Here is a 19,000-nt window from a genome sequence, read left to right as displayed (position 1 = left end):
AAAAAAAAAAAATTATCTTAAAGCTACTACATAATTATGCTATGAAGTCTTTTCTCGGTGAAGACCTAAATGTTTTGTAAAGTTTCAGAGACATTTTGACTTAAAATTTTCACTTATTTGAATTTCCCTACCTTTTTTTATTAGTGCTTTCTCTTTGGAAGCCTTTCCAGAAACCATTGTGAGCAAGAAAAGTGTAAGGAAAAAAAACCCAAAACAGATGTCTTTATATAATGCTCTAGTTAACTTACTTTGTTTAAAACTTCCAGCACTCAACATGTCTCAACTTTAAATAGTAATGAATTATCTCAGCACTGTTACTATGTATCCAGTTAAAATCTGGGTTTTTTTAGTGTTGTCAGCACACGGTTGTCTGTAAATCAAGTTTATAGGTGATTAAATATGTAGATTTAGAGAGTTTTACTTTACTTTTCCATCTACAAAAATTCAAACTCTATAAAAATTCAAATAAAAGTACATTACTGTAAAATTCTAAAATATGTACCATTTTATAAACTTAGGATTTAAGAGCATAGTATAAAATTGTTCTATGAAGATACATTTCCAATATAAATAGGAAGTTGAAGTATCTAGAGAGAAGGACTTGCATGGTCATATAGAAGTGAAAGCTTTCCTTGTAGTGGGAGGCAAAAGGGTGAACTGAACAAAGCTAATTACCTCATTTCCACCTATAAGGTAGGGAAATAATTATCCTTATTTTACTGATTAAAACGAACAAATAGCTATGACCTATTTTCCTAGATAGGTGGAAAGGGGGGAGGGAGAAGCAGTAGTAAAACTAGCATGATACAGAGCTCTGAAATGAGCTGGAGGATGAACAGCTTTGGTCTTAATGCTGCAGAGTTGTACACATGCTTTGCCTCATTGAGGGGATTCGCCAAGTTTTGCCATAATGCTCATAACATAGCAACGTACCTACTGCAGTTAGACTGGCACTGTGCTGCACTGCTTGAATTCATCTCTAGTTTGCTGCAGAAACAACCTGCTTTCACAACAGTGTGGTCAAGCTGGGAACTGAACTGCTCCTCTAGTCTTTACTTAAACTGCTAGATTAAATGGCATATGGAAAAAAAAAATAAAACTTTACAATAGGTTAACTGTTAGACAATGGGAGACATGAACACACTGCATTCTTCAAAGGTTTGGCTGAGCCAGTGTCTGACTCGTGCTCATCCAAAGAAATGTCAAAATGGATGACTTGTGAGCTGATAGAATGCAGTTATGAAAGTATTTTAGCACACCCAAGTAAATGTCTACTATCTAGAATGTTTCAGGCAGAGAGGAAGGAAACGCATGCTTTCGGTGACCTTAATAAACATCATCCACTTGTTTTGTATTTGTTTCTCTTTTTCTTTTGAAGCTCTTTTTATGGCATTGTGGAAACAGCTTCTTCAGTGCATAAATGGTTTTAACGTTTACAGCTATTTCACTTCAGTCTTAACTGAACTCCTGTTTGAATAACTGGCAAACGGGCATCTCTCATGAATAAGACCTGTAGAACTAGGTAAATGCAATTAGAGAAAATTAGAAACTTTTTTCTTGCTTCTTCTAATTTCGATCACCTGTCTACCTCAGGAGTTGAGAAATTCTTCTATACTGTGATAGTATTCTTCCAGCAGAAAGCTTTTGTATTGTTATCTTCCATCTCCAATTTGTTCTTAGGTAAGAAGAGTAATTTGTATGTCGAGTAATCTTCTGGGCTGGTTGTCTTCCTCTGCTATTGTCATACGTATCAGTTGTTAGGAATCGATTTTCTTTAACCTTTGTGCACCAGTTCTTACTGTATGTGAATTCATTTTTGTTTTATGCCCTTCATTTGTAACACTACCTGATATTTATATTACTTGGTGGAACTTGGTCCTAAAAGGTGCCTGATTGCTCCCAGTTTTTTGCTATTTTATGAGTGCTGAGCATTTTAGCAGAACAAGGCAATTAGGAAATAGATGTTCCTCTTTGAACTGTTCCACTAAGTTAAATGTCATTAAATAAGAGCTTATTTTTTTTAAACAAAAACCTTCATATTCTTGCTATTACTAGTCTATCTACTTGGAGCAGAAATTAATCTAGTAGCGTATGTTACCATATGAATGCTTTTTTTGTTTTGTAAGGAACATACCTTTTCTTATAAGGCTGAAAGACCAAGCTGCTAAGATGATTATGATCCTGATCCCTTCTCTACTGGTAATTTTCTGCAGTAAATATAATTTTAAATACTTAAGGTATATGTTAGATTTGATTCTGATAGCAGTCTAGTAAATGGGAAGAAATAATCCACGTAAACTGGCATCATCCGTCAAACTTTAAAAATCAAACAACATCAACAACAAGAACAAAAAAAACAACACCACTCAAACTTGTTGAACCTCGTAGATCTTGTGCTTCTTATGTCACAACTTATGGAGTCTGTGAAAAAGTTGGTTACCAGCTGACTGTCCTTTCTGCAGGACTGAAAAAGTAAAGGCCAGAAGGTTAAATTGCATTCCAGAAATTGATGTTGCTTCGCTTTCTTACTCCTGCATGCCAGGAAATTCTTGAAGTTCTTTTCTTATGATAAGTGAACATAGTCATCCTTGCTTTCTTATGCCTGTTAAGCCTTTGCAAGAAATACTTCATGAAGAAGTATGTAAATATTTTGACTGGTTGCGCCTTTATTTTCGGAGTGCCTTGCAGATGACACATGAATGTATTAGGATGAAGCTGTGGCAGCAGAGGCAGCCCTACTGTAGGCATATTAAGGCTAATAGCACTGTGGTAGAGATATTTTAAGATGTTACTTATAACATCAGGAGAGACATACACAATAACAATTTTTTTTTTTTTCCAATCTGGAGGGATGGTTTCTACTTTTATTTCTCCTTAGCAGGAGATTTGTTTTACTGAAATTGTGAAGGCTGATAAGTGTAAGAACTTGCTGAGGGAGAAACGTGTATGGAATTGAAGAAACTTAGTTCTTCATGCATGGTTTAAACAAATTAATGTGTGCTTGTAAATGTGAAGTAGTATACAAATACATTTAAGGAGAAAAGTAGCAGGTAGCAAGTGCTACCTTGAAGATCTTATTAACTACAAGTCAAGTGTCATGCAATGTTTACTCCAATTTGGATATCTTCTAGCTAGGCAAGCTGTATCCTTTCTCTCTTCAGTCACTTGTAAATTCAGATTTACATTTTGATATTTTGTTATGTAAACTTTATCCTAGAGAAGCATTGTGAAATCCTTAGCTTTTAATACCCATTTTTCTTAGCACTGGTGTTAGAACTTTCAGTCATAGAAAATGTCTGAGTTCTTGCGGTTAGTTGGCCTGCTGTTTAAAACTTTGCAGCTTATTTTCCATCTAATTACGATTGACTTTATATTTGTTCGTGCGAAGGAGTGGGGGAGCAGAACAAAACTACAGTGTTACCAAATCTCTTCATATACGTAATTTCATGTTTATAAAATAATTGTCCCTTTACCTTTTTGGCTGTGAAATTAATTGATTTAACATTTAAGTTTATACGGTGCATCATTTTCTAGACTTTGGGTTATTTTTATAACTTCTGAACCCTTAGCAGTTAATCAGAATCTCTTCTGACTCACGGAGAAATGCATCAGTAAAAGCCTTGCTAGTGCCAGATGTTGCTATTAAATCATTACCCTGCTCCTCCTTGATGTTTCCTAGATTTTACATCCTAGTCCACCTTAGCCCACTTACAGGACCACACTTAGAATGCGCTTATTTCTGTTGGTTTCTTTGCATTATTTCTGAATGTAGCAATAGTATTTTTCCCTTCTGTCTCTTAGACTTAAAAAAGGAGTAGGCTACTGAAATAATATCTTAGTAACCTAGGAGAACACTTATGCATATGTTTAGTTTTTTCTAGATGCAAAAGAGATTTGTACACACCATTAAACTACATGCTTAAATATTGTTCTGAGTACATAATAACTGCTGTGCTGAATTTCCAGATCAACTGATTTTTATGATAATGCTGTCATATGGCAGTAAATGATTAATGGAAGGGAATTAAAATTTCGCAATTGATTCCCCTCCTGCACATCCTCCAAATATTCATGTGAATCTTAAAATACCCTCTTGAATTGTCTGCATTTAAAACCTTATCATTATTTAACTTCCTTAGGTGTTGAAAGCACTAGTTAGTTGTCTGGCAAATTTTAATGAGGGAGCAGGAAAAGGCATTTGTCTCTGCAGCAGACAGTATGTGATACTTGATCTAAAATTCTCTTCATGTACTCTCAAGCAAATTCACAACCCATGTTACTCAGCATGACCTCGGGGAGCATTCCTTACATTACTTCTCAATTTTTGTTGTAGTCTTTTCGTGGTGTTTCTGATGTGGACTCTATCTAGAACTGCATTGACTGTTCTGGAGATGGTTTGGTTTTGGTTTTTAAATTATTATTTTCTTAGTGTGTTTACTTAGCTCTTATTTTTATTGAATAGAGAAAAAGAATGAGCTGTACAGACCATTTGTGAAATAGAGGTAATACTTAACTTATTAATTCTTATAATACAGTATCTTATCAATACTTATAATACTACTTCGGAAGGAAATAGAAACACTAATTCACTCCTGAGCAACTAATCTGTAGGCTGAAAGAGGAACCTCTGTGTTGAATTATGCTATTTTTGGTACAAGTAGGAGGCTGTTCTTGTGCTGTGCAAGGAAAGAGTCTGAATGAGGGAGGTGCATTCAGTTTAGCGTATCCTGCCCGTGTGAGTTTCTCGTTTCGCAGGAGATGCATGATCTTAGTGAGATAAATGAATGTGGATAAGTGATCTTTTTTTGTGGTGAGCATGCATTTCAACTGTTTGTGTTCTAGGATAAAAGAATTATTTTTCTTTTCTTTTGAAGGTGCCAAGCAAGTGCTATGAATTTTCTGTGAATTCACATTAGATGCTTGTTTAATTTATTTCTCTTTTTACTTTCTGATAGAAATGATTATTGTGGTTTTTTATTTTCTAAAGCACAGCTTTCATAAAAAGCTGCTGTGAGTGGTTTGAGGGACATGGAGAAAATACATCATTGAGCCTTCATTAATTTTTTTTCATTTAAACTTTGAATTTTCTTGTGTGGAAACAAAAGCTTGTAAATTTTAAACACATATTACATGTATGTGGTATGCGTGTATGTAAGCAGAGTTTCTGAGGTTGATTAAGTTATGCAGAAATACTACTATAGGACACAAAACCTGCATGGGTAAAAATCCAGAAAGCTAAAGAAACGATTAGTAATTGCCTCTGAGAGAACTGAATAAGCAGCACTGAAGCTAGGCAGCAGTCTTTTCTCTGTGGTTTCAGAGCTTCTGTCCTATCCCATTCTGGGATAAGTAAGATGTTATATGTACTGACCGGTTCATCTTTCTATTGAAGTATGTCCAGTAATGAGTGAATTCTCCATTGTCTTTAGAGTTTCTTGCATAGTTAGCAATGCTAGTGATTAAAAATGTCAACTTAAGATTTATCTAGTTCCATGTTGCAGTTATTGGTGTTTCTCAAAAGAGCTTGAAGAGCTCCCTTCTATTACACTGCTAATCACTACGTAGCCACTTAATGCATGAGATAAAACCACCTCTTTAAAGTTTTCTTCGCTAATACAGATTTAAGTCCTGGAGCCTCTCTCCAAGGCATGGTTACCAGTCTTCTGATCAGTCTTGTGGATCTTTTCCAAACCTCTTCTCATTTTCTCAGCATTTATTTCATCAGAATACTAAGGCAAAACATGATCTTTTGGGCTGTATTCTTATAGCTGCCATTGGATACTATCATCCCTTCTTATTCAGAGTTCTAGTTTAGGCATCTTTGGCTCTTATTAGTAGTGATTTTGATCACAGCTGTATGTTGTAGTTGGTGATGTTAATGAATGACTATCCAAAACTTTTTCAACTGTTGCATCCCCTGTCAATTGCCTGATTTAAATTTTCCTGCAAGATGAGGTTTTTTTTTTAAAAAAAAAACAACTGATGAACGTAATACCAATATCTCTCCTTATTGGTTTTCTTTATTAACTGCTTCCTAAAGCTTTCTCTCACATTTGAGCTTTGTTGCTCTCGATTGTTTCTTTTATTTTTTCCACAAAAAAAAAAATCTCTAAAATATTAAATAACATACGTGCAAGAATTGACTTTTGCAGTCAATACGTACCCATTTAGCAGCAATTATGTTCTAATGTTTGAGACGTCTCCACTTAAGCACTATGTTAAAAGAAGTGCTATCATTCACATTATTCTAGTAGATAGTAATGAAGTTATTGGTGAACAGTACCTAGCACACATTATTCCAAGCAGTTTTCTGTACACTCTCACTAAAAGGAAAGAGTTGTAGTAGTCTTCAGTTTAATGGTTCTGTTTTGTCTGTGATTGGTGTGTCATGCCAAAAGAATAATGGATATAGTATTTAACAGTTCTGGGTTACTCATTCAGTTTTAGTCATTTTTTCCCCTACTTATAATTTTCCTTATTCTTTGTTATACTGTTTAACAACACATTTATGCCTAAGTTAACATTATTTTTTTTAATAGTGTCATGGTTTTATCATTTTTGGTTAACAGTGTTACACATCATTACATCACGTGGTGCTCTGGGAGTTAGAGTTAATGCTCCACTTCAGGTACCTGTCCCAGAAGGGAAGAACTACATACCCCAGAGGAACTATGAGTTCAGAGTGGAGATAAAACCCCTGGCAAGGTCATGAGACTTTTTTCCCTTTTGATCTCAGCAGCATGTGAGCTCCCCAGATCGTCTCACCTTAACATTAGAGTAAGGTCTTCGGCTTTCGGACACTCTCACTTAATTTGATTTATTAGCTTCAATTCTAATTATATTATAGTGTGTTATCTTGTCTATGAGGCCTGATGGTGTGCATTCAGGGTTCTGAAGGAGTGGGGTGATGTGGTTGCCAAGCCATTCTTCTTCATATTTGAAAAATTGTGGCTGTCAGGTGACAACCCAAGTGATTGGGGAAAGGAAAACGTTTTTAGGAAAGGAAGAAAGACTTAGGGAACTATAAGCTGGAGAGTCTCATGTCTGTGCCTGGGATATTCGCAGAGCATATCCTCCTGGAAGAGACTTTAATGCACATGAGATATGAGGAGGTGATGAGAGACAACCAGCATGGCTTCACCAAAGGCAGATCGTGCTTGACCTTCTATGATGGAGTGACAGCACTGGTAGACAAAGGAAGGGCAACTGATGTCATCTATCTGGACTTGTGTAAGACCTTTGACATGCTACCACACCACACCTGTCTCTTAATTGGACAGAGATAGATTAGATGGCTGTTCTATTAGTAGATAAAGAACTGGTTGGATGGTCAAAGTCAGAGGGTTGTTGTTGAGAGCTCTATATACAGGTGAAAGCCACCACAAGTGGTGACCCCTCAGGGGTCTGTCTTGAGTCTGATGCTCTTCAACATCTTTATCAATGACATAGACTTTGGTTATTGAGTGAGGCGGCCAGCAGTATACTGGGCTGCATCAACAGAGGGGTGGCAGCAGGAAGAGGGCGTCCCCCTCTGCTCTGCCCTCATGAGGTCCCACCTGGAGTACTGTGTCTGGGCCTGGAACCCCCAGTATGGGAAGGATGCAGAGCTATTGGAGCAGGTACAGAGGAGGTCCACAATGATGTCCAAAGGGCTGGAGTGCTTCTCTGTTAAGATAGGTTGTGGGAGTTGGGCTTGTTTAGCTTGGAGAAGAGAAGCCTGAGGAGAGACCTCATTTTGGCCTTCCAGTACTAGAAGGGTGCTCACAGGCAGGAGTGGGACTGACTTTTTACTCAGTCTGATAGTGGTAGGACAAGGGGGGATGTCTTTAAATTAAAGGAGGGAAAATTGAGGTTAGATGTAAAGAAATTTTTTTACTCAGAGGACAGTTGGGCACTGGAACAGGTTGCCCAGAGAGGTTGTGGGTGCCCCATCCCTCGACATGTTAAAGATCAGGCTGCATGATGTCCTGGGCAGCCTGATTTAGTGAATGGCAACCTTGCCCATGACAGGGGGTTGGAACTAGACGATCTTTAAGGTTCCCTCCAACCTAAGCAAACTTGTGAAAGTCTGGATACTGTACTGGATATTGACATATACCCAGGGAAAGTTCTAAAATGCAAGTAAAACTTTTGGTTATTGCTTTACAAGTTGTCTGTTAATAAGGAAAATGCCCAGTGTCTTCCATGTTATTATCATGAATGATCCCATGTGGCATATTTGTCTCCAAATTAATGGATGAAAGACCAATTCTTTTCACTGCTCTCTCAAAGTTTGATGCTGGAGCTTAAAAGAAATATGCTTAGAAGACATAAATATGCTTTCAAGACATTTTAAATTTAGAAGTCTGCAGATATTTGACTGCTAAGTACTTTTTTTTTCCTGAGTACCGTTTGCATTAGAATATTCTGTGATTTTTTTTTTTTTTTTGAAAATGGAAAGAGCACAACATATACTGAAAAACATAAAACCTAAGTTGTCTTAATCTTGCTGCAAGTTAACTGAGGAATATTTTTCTTATTTTGTTTATCTCGCTTATTAGAGTCTAAGCCTTGGAGTCTGGCTTAACAGTGAGACTGTGCTATTCTATCTTTTGACATGAAATACTAATGTAGATGCAAAATGACCAGAGCTTATTACTTTCAGGGATACCCATAGATGATAATGAATTACGTGTCTGTATCTGAGTTTAAAAAAAAATAAAAATAAAAAATGTGGTGCATGTATATATAATTGCCTTGTTACGTGAACAGCAAGTGCTGTTGTGCTTAGGGAATTGCTTAGTTAAACTTGCAACTATCATAAATCTAAACGTGAACTCCAGAGCTGTTTTCTAGGAATGATACGTAATGTGCTCCACGCTATTTAAATGAAAGGGTTTTTCTATGTATGTTGACTTAGCATGCTTAAAGGGAGATTTAATTATTTAGGGTGCGTGTTTGTGGTTTCTAGGACTATTATGTAGCCTTTTCCTAGCACCTGGGAAAATGGAGATGGATAAAGCCTCCAACATATCACATGAGGTAATGAAACACCAGTCCTCTTCTAACAGTACCTGGGGCTTTTTTTTTACATTCCACCAAAGTGTACATTCAATGAGCAACAGATGTAGATTCTATCATCAAACAGGACGCTGATTTAGACTGAATGTTTGTGTAGAAGTTGATTGTTTCAGGGGCGTTTTTTGTGGTCTGTTATGTACCTTATTTTTTTGTTGGTAGTGGATAACTGGAGTTTTGTACCTTTCAGTGTAGTATTACAGGCACCTTTATGGCAACTTAGCTTTTTTTTTCCTAAAAGCACACTACCTCACCCCGTCTCCAACATTTCAAATATATCCCAGTATTAAAGAGTTCATAGAACACATACTTGATTTTCACTTGAGGCGCTTTCTTGAATTCCATGGCAAAAAAGCCTGAATTAAATAATGAAATATATTTGGAGAATTTACATAGTTGTTTAAATTGTGTAATATCTGTAGTCTTGTTTCAGGTGTCTAAATAGAGAGAATTGTTTGAAAACACTGAAGAAAAGGTTTTTATAGCTTTTTATTTCCATGGAAACTGAATCAGGCGTATCTTTCTGTTGCTTTTAATTACACTGTTTCTTTCCCCTTTCTACCTGATTTTCGTTATGATCCTGTGAAATCCTGTGGCAAATGCTTTTGCAATTAAGAGCGTATAATAAATGTCTGCAAACAAATACAAATGCTCTTTTTGCTTACAAGGTTACTGATGAGTCAACTGTGGCAATTCTAGACGCAGCAACACAGAATACACCAGCTTCATTTTCTTAATTTCCATCTCCACATGCCCTTGGCAAGTGCTTTTCTGCTTGTCCAAAGAAACTGCCACCAAAAGGAGTGGTGTGTGGAGCATGATAAGGAACGTCACTACACTTTTGACCTAGAAAATCTATGAGGAAATATGTTCTCGGGAGGAAAATTCCTGAGAAAGGTAAAAACTTTCACTGTAAAACAAAGACAAAGAACCAATTTATTGGTTTGACTGTGAAGTTGTGAAAGAACAACATGGGATAGAAAGTGGAAACAATGTAATTCAGATGATTATATTATAACTGAAGGGTGGAAGTAGCTGACTTCTGAGATGATACAAGAGAGTAGTTCAGGTAATGAAGGGATACCTAGAGTGTATCTGGAAGTAGAACTGATAGAAATGCTTTCTGGAGTAGCCAGGGAACTGTGGATAAGTCTCAAAAATCACTTTGTTTTGATATCTTGTTGTGAATCCTAAAAAGAAGTAATCCTAGACAAGACTGATTTCTGAATGAGATCTTAACAGTCAGCAAAAGTGACAGTATAGAACTTGGGATAGAATACATTACCAGCTGCTAGAAACAAACAAAAAATCTAAAAAGTCACTTAAGAAAAGGTGAAGAAAAAGAAATAGGAAAATGGAGAAACCACTTACCTACCGGACAAAAATACATGTTCCAAGGGATCATGTATTTGCCAAAGCGGCCTGAGGTCTTGATCCTTCAAAAGGAATTCATGTATCACTGAAATTAGTAATTGCTAAATAAGTTGGAGAAAGTTGCTAGTTCTAAAGTGTTTGTGTATAATGGATTTGATGGTGTGTATGTTTCATTAAGAATCGAGGTGTGTGTGGCTGAGACATTTGAGCCAAGAACACTAACACCCTGCATTCCCAGGGTGCAGTGACTAATACTTCAGTGAGATCTCAGCATTCCCTTTATAGATCAGGTGCTAATGTACACTGACATTCCAACTTGTGGCACTGAAAATTCGTATCAATATGATGGGCTAAAGCAAGTATAATTCTGGGGCCGCAAATACTTATGGGATGAAGGACAAGTTGTTGTTTCTTTTCTTTTCTTTTTTTTTTTTTAAAGCTTTTCTGCTGATGTTCATTGGGAGTCACTCCCTTATCACCTCTAAAACTCTCTTTGAAATCAACTTGTCTGTCTTTGCCTGGGACATCACAGTATCAAGACACTTCTTTGTCCTTGCTTTCAGGTTTCCTTATCTATTAAAGATATATGCATCTCAGATATTGGATTATATTTTACATCATTCATTTCTTCTCGTGTAGCTAAGTTCTTTAGATCTTCCCCACCCTTCTCCTCCTTCCCTCCCCCCCCTTTTTTTTTAATTCTCCTGTTTATTTCAAGTTTGGGAGGATTTTCCCTCATAATGATATTTTGGAGTGCAGTGTTGCTATGACTTCAATTATTCACAGAAAAGCTTAGCTAGAAGTAGATCAGTGACATATTTATTACATATTTATTTTATTGTTCCATAAATATTCTTTATAAATCCACATATGGTAATGTTCCTACTCCTGATATCTGTTAGATGGTTACTGATATATTGTGTATCTACTGTAAGATTATGTAAGTCATGTTTTCCATCAACAGACTACTGCAAAATCAGAGTTTATTAATCCTGGAAATATATGAGAATAAAAAATTCTGATTCATGTTTACCATATGGATATACAAGTAATTTTATGTAATTATTTTGATTATTTTATTGATAACGCAGCCCAGGTCCTAATCTCCCTTTCCCCCCCCCCCCCCCCCCCCCACATGCTCTTTAATTATAAATTCATTAAGCATTGTAAGGAGATGCAAAGATACTTGTGTACAAACTAATGTAAATTTGATTTATATGCAATATACTATAAGATTCCTTTTGTCAGCTTGCAGTCATGATGAATGACTGAATCGTAGCATGTGTCAATAATCATGATCTATTGATTTGTCTAGTCAAATAATACTGGCTGAAAACAAGGACGATAGAATGCTAACGATTCTGGAACATACTTTCATAAGCAGTATTTTCATGCTTTAAGCATACTAAAAAGTTATTTACAGCCAGCCAGTAGGTCATTAGTCTATCAAATTAGTGCAGCAATTGAAATACAAGGTATGATTGCAAATGACACAAATACTTTTAGCCTCTTTAAGCTGGGATATATATTGCAAGTGTTCTCAGGTTCATACTCACTGTCTTTCACCTAGTTCAGCATACATTGTTCATATACATGTCGTAAATCCATGTACTTGTAAACATCTCAGGGTAGTAAAGCTTCCGTTGGCTTTGTACCACACTGTGCTGTTTTCAAAGAAGTTTATCTCGAGAATCAGCCACAAGAAATTTACATAATCAAAAATAAAGAATGTTCTAATGCTCACTGACTTGTGAATATTACTCAGGCACTTGCAGCATCTACAGCAGAGCTGTCCCAGATTCATCCCGTGGTCAGCGCAAAACCTTTTTTGAGGTGAACTTCATTCACTCGTACCTAGTTAGAGCTAGACAAAGAAACAAAGCTGGTGAGGAATCTGGAGCACAAATGTTATGGGGTGCACCTGAAGGAACTGGGATTGTTTAGTTTGGAGAAGGCTTGGGGAGACCTTTATAGCTCTCTACAGCTACCCAAAAGGAGGTTGTGGTAAGGGTTGGCCTCTTCTCCCATGTAACTAGTCGTGATTGGACTAGAAGGAATGGTTTCAAGTTGTACCAGGGGAGCGTCAGGTTGGATACTGGAAAAACTTTCAAAAGAGTGGTGAGGCACTGGAATGGGATAACCAGGGAGGTGGAGTTATTGTCCCTGGAGGTGTTCAAAAATTGTTTAGATGTTGTATGAAGGGACATGGCTTGGTCCCTTAGGACAGTGTTGATGGGTAAGCGGACAGTTGGACAAGGTCATCTTGGAGGTCTTTTCCAACCTTAACGACTCTGTGATTCTATGATTTTTATGCTTGTCTTGTTAAAAAGAGGAAAAAAAAGTCAAAGGGAGAAGGGATTAAAAAAACAGTTGTTTCTGTGTAAAGTTAATGCGATACTTTTACTTAGTTACAGGTGGGAATGTGGACTTCGGTAGCCTAACATTCCATACTTTTGTATATGAATAACTTAATAACACACAAAGCAGATTTTGCTTCCAGTTCTATTGGCTTTGTGCCATACTATGCTGTTTTCAAAGAAGTTTATCTTGCGAATCAGCCAGAAGAAATTTACATAATCAAAACAAAGAAACGTTCTGATGCACATTGACTTGCTGGATATTATTCAGGCACTTGTAGCACCTGCAGCAGAGCTGTTCCAGACTCCTCATTGCAAAACCTCTTATAGAGGTCTTGCTTCACTTCTACCTATTTAAAGCAATGTGTTTTGGGCATTTTTTTAAACAGTACAAATCCAGTAAATGTGGTTCTGATTTCTCTGACAGTGGCTTAAATCATTGTGCCCAGCTAAAGGCAATAGACCTCAATTTTATCTCACTTCTGTCAATTTTAGAGAAGGTATGCCTGTTTGTCCCATTTTCCTCTCTTATCCTGATAGAAGATTAAAAGACTTGTACTGAGAGAAATGAAGTTGTTCATGTTAACAAAGTTAGAGAAGAAAAAAAGGTTTCCTTCCACACATGCATTGCAATATCATCTCCTCATTTTACAAATACGTCACATAAAAAAAAATTGCTGCTGAGATATTTGAACCAATTGTTGTATTCTAACTGATCAAAACCACATCTGTACTGGGGAAATTACTACAACTTTAAAGAAAGGTTAAATAAAACCAAGGCATTTCTTTATTATGTATAGCATTATTTGCAGTCCATGTGATATTTTTCTAGACATAGCATTGTGCTGTTCTTAAAAGGAAGTAAATAGATAAAAATTAAGATTTAGCAGCTCTCCTTTTGGATTTGCTTCCTTATATCCTTTTTTTTTCCCCACTAACGAGAGACAAATAGAGTGAATATAAAAAATTAAAAAACAGTTTGACGTGTTCTACTCATCTGAACTTTATGTATTTATTGCTTCATTTTTGCTAGGTGCTAACTTACTGACTTTTGCCCTTTTAAACTAACCTATTTGCAAGCACCTGTTGTAAGACAGAATTTGTGTCTACATTTGTTTATATATTTACATTTTGCGAATCTCTATTAAATCCCTGTCTCACACATTAAGGATCCCTTTTTTATTTGGCTTCCTTATCTTCATGTTCGCTAACAATCATAACATTCACTGGCCTAACCTGTTGGTAAGAGAAACCACTGTTGTGCTTGTTTAGAGCCCAAATGCTCTTATTTTTTCTTTCAGGAACCACATAATAGCAATTCCATGTACTTGTCAGGGTTCACAAGCGTGTGTGTATAAGGCAATATTTGTGTTGTTAGCTGTCACTGTTGTAAGCTGCACAGCAAAATTATTGTTAGGGTTACATCAGGACTTGCATTATGTTGTTTTCCCATGGCCATTATTTTTCTTTACCCCCAGCAGAGATCAGCTGAGCCAGCTTGTACGTTGTATGGAGGGTGATGAGGAAAGCAGCAGAGTTAAGCAATGCAAGGATAGGCTTTTCTACTATATTGTGAATAGGAAGCAAAAGCTGTGGATCTTTTTATGGGGGGAAAGCTAAGTGTACGGTTAGAGCGGAGGATGATTAGGTGATAAATGAAATCAAGTCAGGAGTTTTGACCTCTACTGCCATACCACCACCATCCACGTCTGATGTCATGGCCCAACATAATAAAATAGGAGCCAGTACTTTCAGAGCAGCCCTTCTATTTTAGAGTAGGGGTGTCCAGCCTGCACTGTCGAAATGGCATTGCTTTCTTCTTATGCACACCTTGAAATTTATTCTTTTTTTTATAGTAGTGTTGTTCACTTCTGTCAAAACATCGAATTTAATTGAGTTCAAAGTGTCAAATTTTTTATTTTTATTTTTACTCCATGGAACTTGATCTGCAGAGTCAGAAAGTCAAATTCATGTGTTTTTTGGAGGACTTTTTTTTTTTTGTCTTACTCCTAAATTCTGTTTGCATAGATATATAGTGCATTGCTTACTCAAATGAGAGACCTGCTTCTTCTCCAACGACTTGTATCTGTTCTCCAGGAATTAATGCAGTCATGGGGTCTATGGTGTCTTGTAAAAAATGTCTCCTCTGTTTGCATTGCTCTTTCTTTATAATAACAGAACTGATACCAATGGATCAATCACTCAGAATAGAATCAAAGCCTATTCCTCTTTTCCTTTTTCCTCTATTTCTTTTTTTTTTAATATATATATTTAGTCATATATAAATAACTTAAGCAGCTTATTCGTTATTTCTAGAGCTGTTATTCTTGGCAATGGTTTGTACTTGGTAACAAATAATGGATCTACTTTAAATTGCATTGCTTTTTTCTTATAATAGCTCTTGGTGCCTAAACACTTCCCCCCACCCCTCTCCTCCCTAGCAAATGCTGATTTGATGTTCCTTAATGTAGGCAAACTCATCTCATGAAATTTTATCTAGCTTCCATATATTTTTCAGGAATGTTATATTTTTATCTTTTCTCAAATTAATATGGGCCTGCACCTTTAAAACCTTCTTGCATCCATTTACATGTAACACTCTGAAGCAGGCTCTCAAGGAGCTGTAAATATGGTGTGCTCCCTTCTCTGTCTGCTTCAGCCTTCCATGGGAGAGGAGTCTCTGTGATTGCCATGAATGCCTCATCCTGCTGAACATCCATCAGGCCACACAGCTTTCCAGTCTGAAAGCCTTAGAGGTGAATATACTCTTGGGCTATCCCAAAGACTTCATTATTATAGCTGTTGAGCTTGTACTTCTGATTTCTTGACATGCTGGTAATTACCCAAATCATTAAATTAGTGTCCCAAAGCTCATCTGTGGATATTAATGTGGACAAATTTATTGTAATTGTGTTTAAGATGCATACAGCACGTGAACGTTTTGAAAAGTGATACTACATACAGAAGCAGGCATCTTGCGTGCTTGTTATAATCTAGATGCCTATTTTATATTATATATCCTACTTACTGATCTGTCTGCATAATTTTTAGAAACCTTCAGGTAATTTCAGTGTTGCTTTATTTTACTTCAAACAACACTGTCAGTTCCCAGAGAACATCTCTGCCTTGACTATAAACTCCTTCAGGTGTTTCCAGGTCAGAGGATGTCCCGGAAAGCCAGATGCGTCGGCATTGTCAGCTGCAAAAACAAGACAGCTTTTTCTTCTCCCCAGATCTATTAACCTATTTGTGTGCTGGGGAAATATACTCTCCAACACTACCTTTGTATGTGTAACAGTGCCATCTAGTGAGTTTTGTCCTCACCCTGTCAAAGAATTTCAGCAGATTTGGTTGAATTGCTTTTCAGTTAATTCACTATTCATCTATTCACTATTCAGCTACTTGGAAACTTCACAACTTACTGGATGTTCTTGTATTTTCATCAGTTTTTTTCCATATGTTCCATATGTTCTTAAGGGTTCTACTATCTGACGTGTTTGTTTTTTTTTTTCAATTCTGTGTGTGTTTTTTTTTTAAGATGTTTTGACCTGTTTTTGAAAGAAAAATTGTTAGTTTTGCCTCACCTCTCAGTGAGGTAAAAGAGCCAATTCCATCAGTGTGGTGCTGATGGAATTGGTTCAAAGCTGAACCAATCTAAGTTTTAAGGAAACATCTTTTTTGAACTTTGTTTCTTTCCTCTTTCAAAAAGAAATAAGCAAATTGCTCTAAGATGACTGACACGTAGAAAATTAATGAAACTGCAGAACACATAATAAGAAAACTGTCAAGAAGAAAGCATGATCAATGCATTCAAACATGCAGTAGCCAGCAGGTCTATCACCAAGCAAATGGCCATCATAAATAAGATGTTCCACGTTGATGATGCCCCAGAAGACCAGAAGTGTGTAATTAAACATAGAGTAAGTGAACAAAACCCCTCAAAAACATACAGCTATGATACAATATTAATTGTGGTGCTTTCTGTTTGCCTAAGCATATATTAGATGAATTCTGAAATCAACGGGCTGCAATTAGAATCAGCATTGTTTCTGTCACATGCTGAGTAAATACCTACTTGCATACAGACCACAGAATGCAAGAAACTTCCTTGTTCACATTTTGCACTTTTGACTACGCCTTGATATGGAGTGAATTAAAAATTAGATTTAGGAGCAGCTCGATAATAGCTTTATATAGCTACATTGCTGAAAAGAATAAAAAGCTGTTGTTTTTTTTTTTAATTAAAGTGAAATTGCTTATTTGAATCCGATTGGCAAGCATGTAGGGGAAGGTTAGGCTGTGGCTGCTCAAAGAGGAGATAAAAATGCATAGGTGTTCTGCAAGAGTAATGAAAAGGGTATGAAGTTGTTTTGTTCGCAACGTCTGACCATCTCAGTTCCTCAGAAATGACTGTCACTGGGAGTGCAGCACTGATTCCTACCTAAGTTTTTGTCAGAGTTGGTGTGAAACTTTAATGAAGTCTAAAGCTTTTTGGATTTTGGTGGTATTTCTAAAGAAAAACGTTTTGCAGCTTTGATTTTGTTCAAGTCGTCTTTATATACTGGCTTCTGAAAAATGGAGAATGTGTTCTTAGGGACTCAACAGTCTAAATTACAAGAGGGAGATTACATCTTGTTTCTGTCTATAGGATTAACTGCTAATAATTATAGATAGGTAATTTGTTTATTTGGAAAGCTTTTCTCAAGTTTGCTGCAGTTTGATTTGTAAAAATGACTTTTTTAGTCATAAAAAAGGCAGGCAGGTAAGTGGTAATATAGTAAGTTCACTGCTTTCTCTGATGTGCCAATTGTTGGCAATACTTCATGTTCTTTACGCTGTTTCTCTCTTACTAAAATGATTTTACAGTACATACTGTATCAAAGGATGATTTAAAAAAAAAACAAAAAACAAAGCATGCAGGCATATGAGGAGCGTTTGCTCTTTAAAAGGAAAATGTGAGGCTGATGATGTTCATCACGAGTAGTGGTTTGCCCTCCTGAAATTACTTAGCTGTAAGAACCACAAATGAGTTAATTTTCTGCACGTTTTATTACCAAGAGTCATGGTGACCCAAGTGAGTTTGTGTTGTGATTAGCTGAAATAGTCTAAACCACTGGGAAGGAAAAAAACAAACAAACAAACAAAAAAAACCCAACATGTTAGGCTTGATGATTTAGTTGAGGGGAAGATCAGCCTTTATTCCTGATGGGAATTTAACTGGAACTGTCAGCTGAAGGAGCATATTAAGGTACAAATGGTGACTTGCATCCTTGCAAAGCAACAGCATGTGATCACTACATTTTAGTATGTATGGATTAGAGCTTGTATTTTTAAGGTTATGAGGTTTTCTTTAGTGTTTTATGAGCGTTGTGCCAAGTATTTGGTATTGTTGTGAATGACAGATCCAGCTGCATGGATTTATTAAATTATTGCCATCAGCGTTCAGTTTTATAGTGGGTTTTCAGTGATTAAGAATTCTTTGTAAGGAGACATCAAATCTGCAGGAGCAAGGAATCTAGAAGACATTGCTGTAGGCAACTGAAAGAGCTTTTGTACTGATCTTTCAATGCTCTCCTCCCTGCTGGAAATTTCTTTAAATAGTGATGAGTAAGCTGAAATGATTGGCACTTCCAAACTCGTTGCTGTAAAAAGGAGCACACTTTTCATCCATTAAATTTTTAGTTAGAGAACAAATTAGATGGCATTACTGCTTGAAAATAATATTTTTAAAACTAAGGAGAGATCTGCCAAACTATGTTGTTGTCATGGACTTTTAGTTCTGTTACTTTTTAAAATGTATTATGTTCTTTTATTTATTTTTTTTCTTTGAAAGATTTAGAGAGATTTGACCTAACTTTCAGTATTGTTTTTTGGTCTTTCCTAGCTGAAGCTTTTTGGCTGTGTGAAGGATTTATTCAAGAAGCTGTTATTAGATAAATACAGCTTAAGATTCTTCATGCCCTTCTTTATGTCAGTACCTAAGACTTTAGGCCTGAAGAGAAATGTTGTTGAAATATTGGACTACTGAAACACCAGTGATGATTTTAAATATATTTTTATAGCTCACAACAGGCTGCAAGTTTTTTTTTCCACGCGAAAAGCACAAAAGTGAACTGTTTGTATTCCTGATGTTCTTGTATACTTAATTTCAATTTCACAACATAAGTTTGATATTTCACCTCTTATTTTCTTCTTGCTTTATTTCTTTCATC

Source organism: Meleagris gallopavo, chromosome 5, assembly GCF_000146605.3.
Source record: "Meleagris gallopavo isolate NT-WF06-2002-E0010 breed Aviagen turkey brand Nicholas breeding stock chromosome 5, Turkey_5.1, whole genome shotgun sequence".
Taxonomy (NCBI): domain Eukaryota; kingdom Metazoa; phylum Chordata; class Aves; order Galliformes; family Phasianidae; genus Meleagris; species Meleagris gallopavo.
This window is presented reverse-complemented; position numbering follows the sequence as displayed.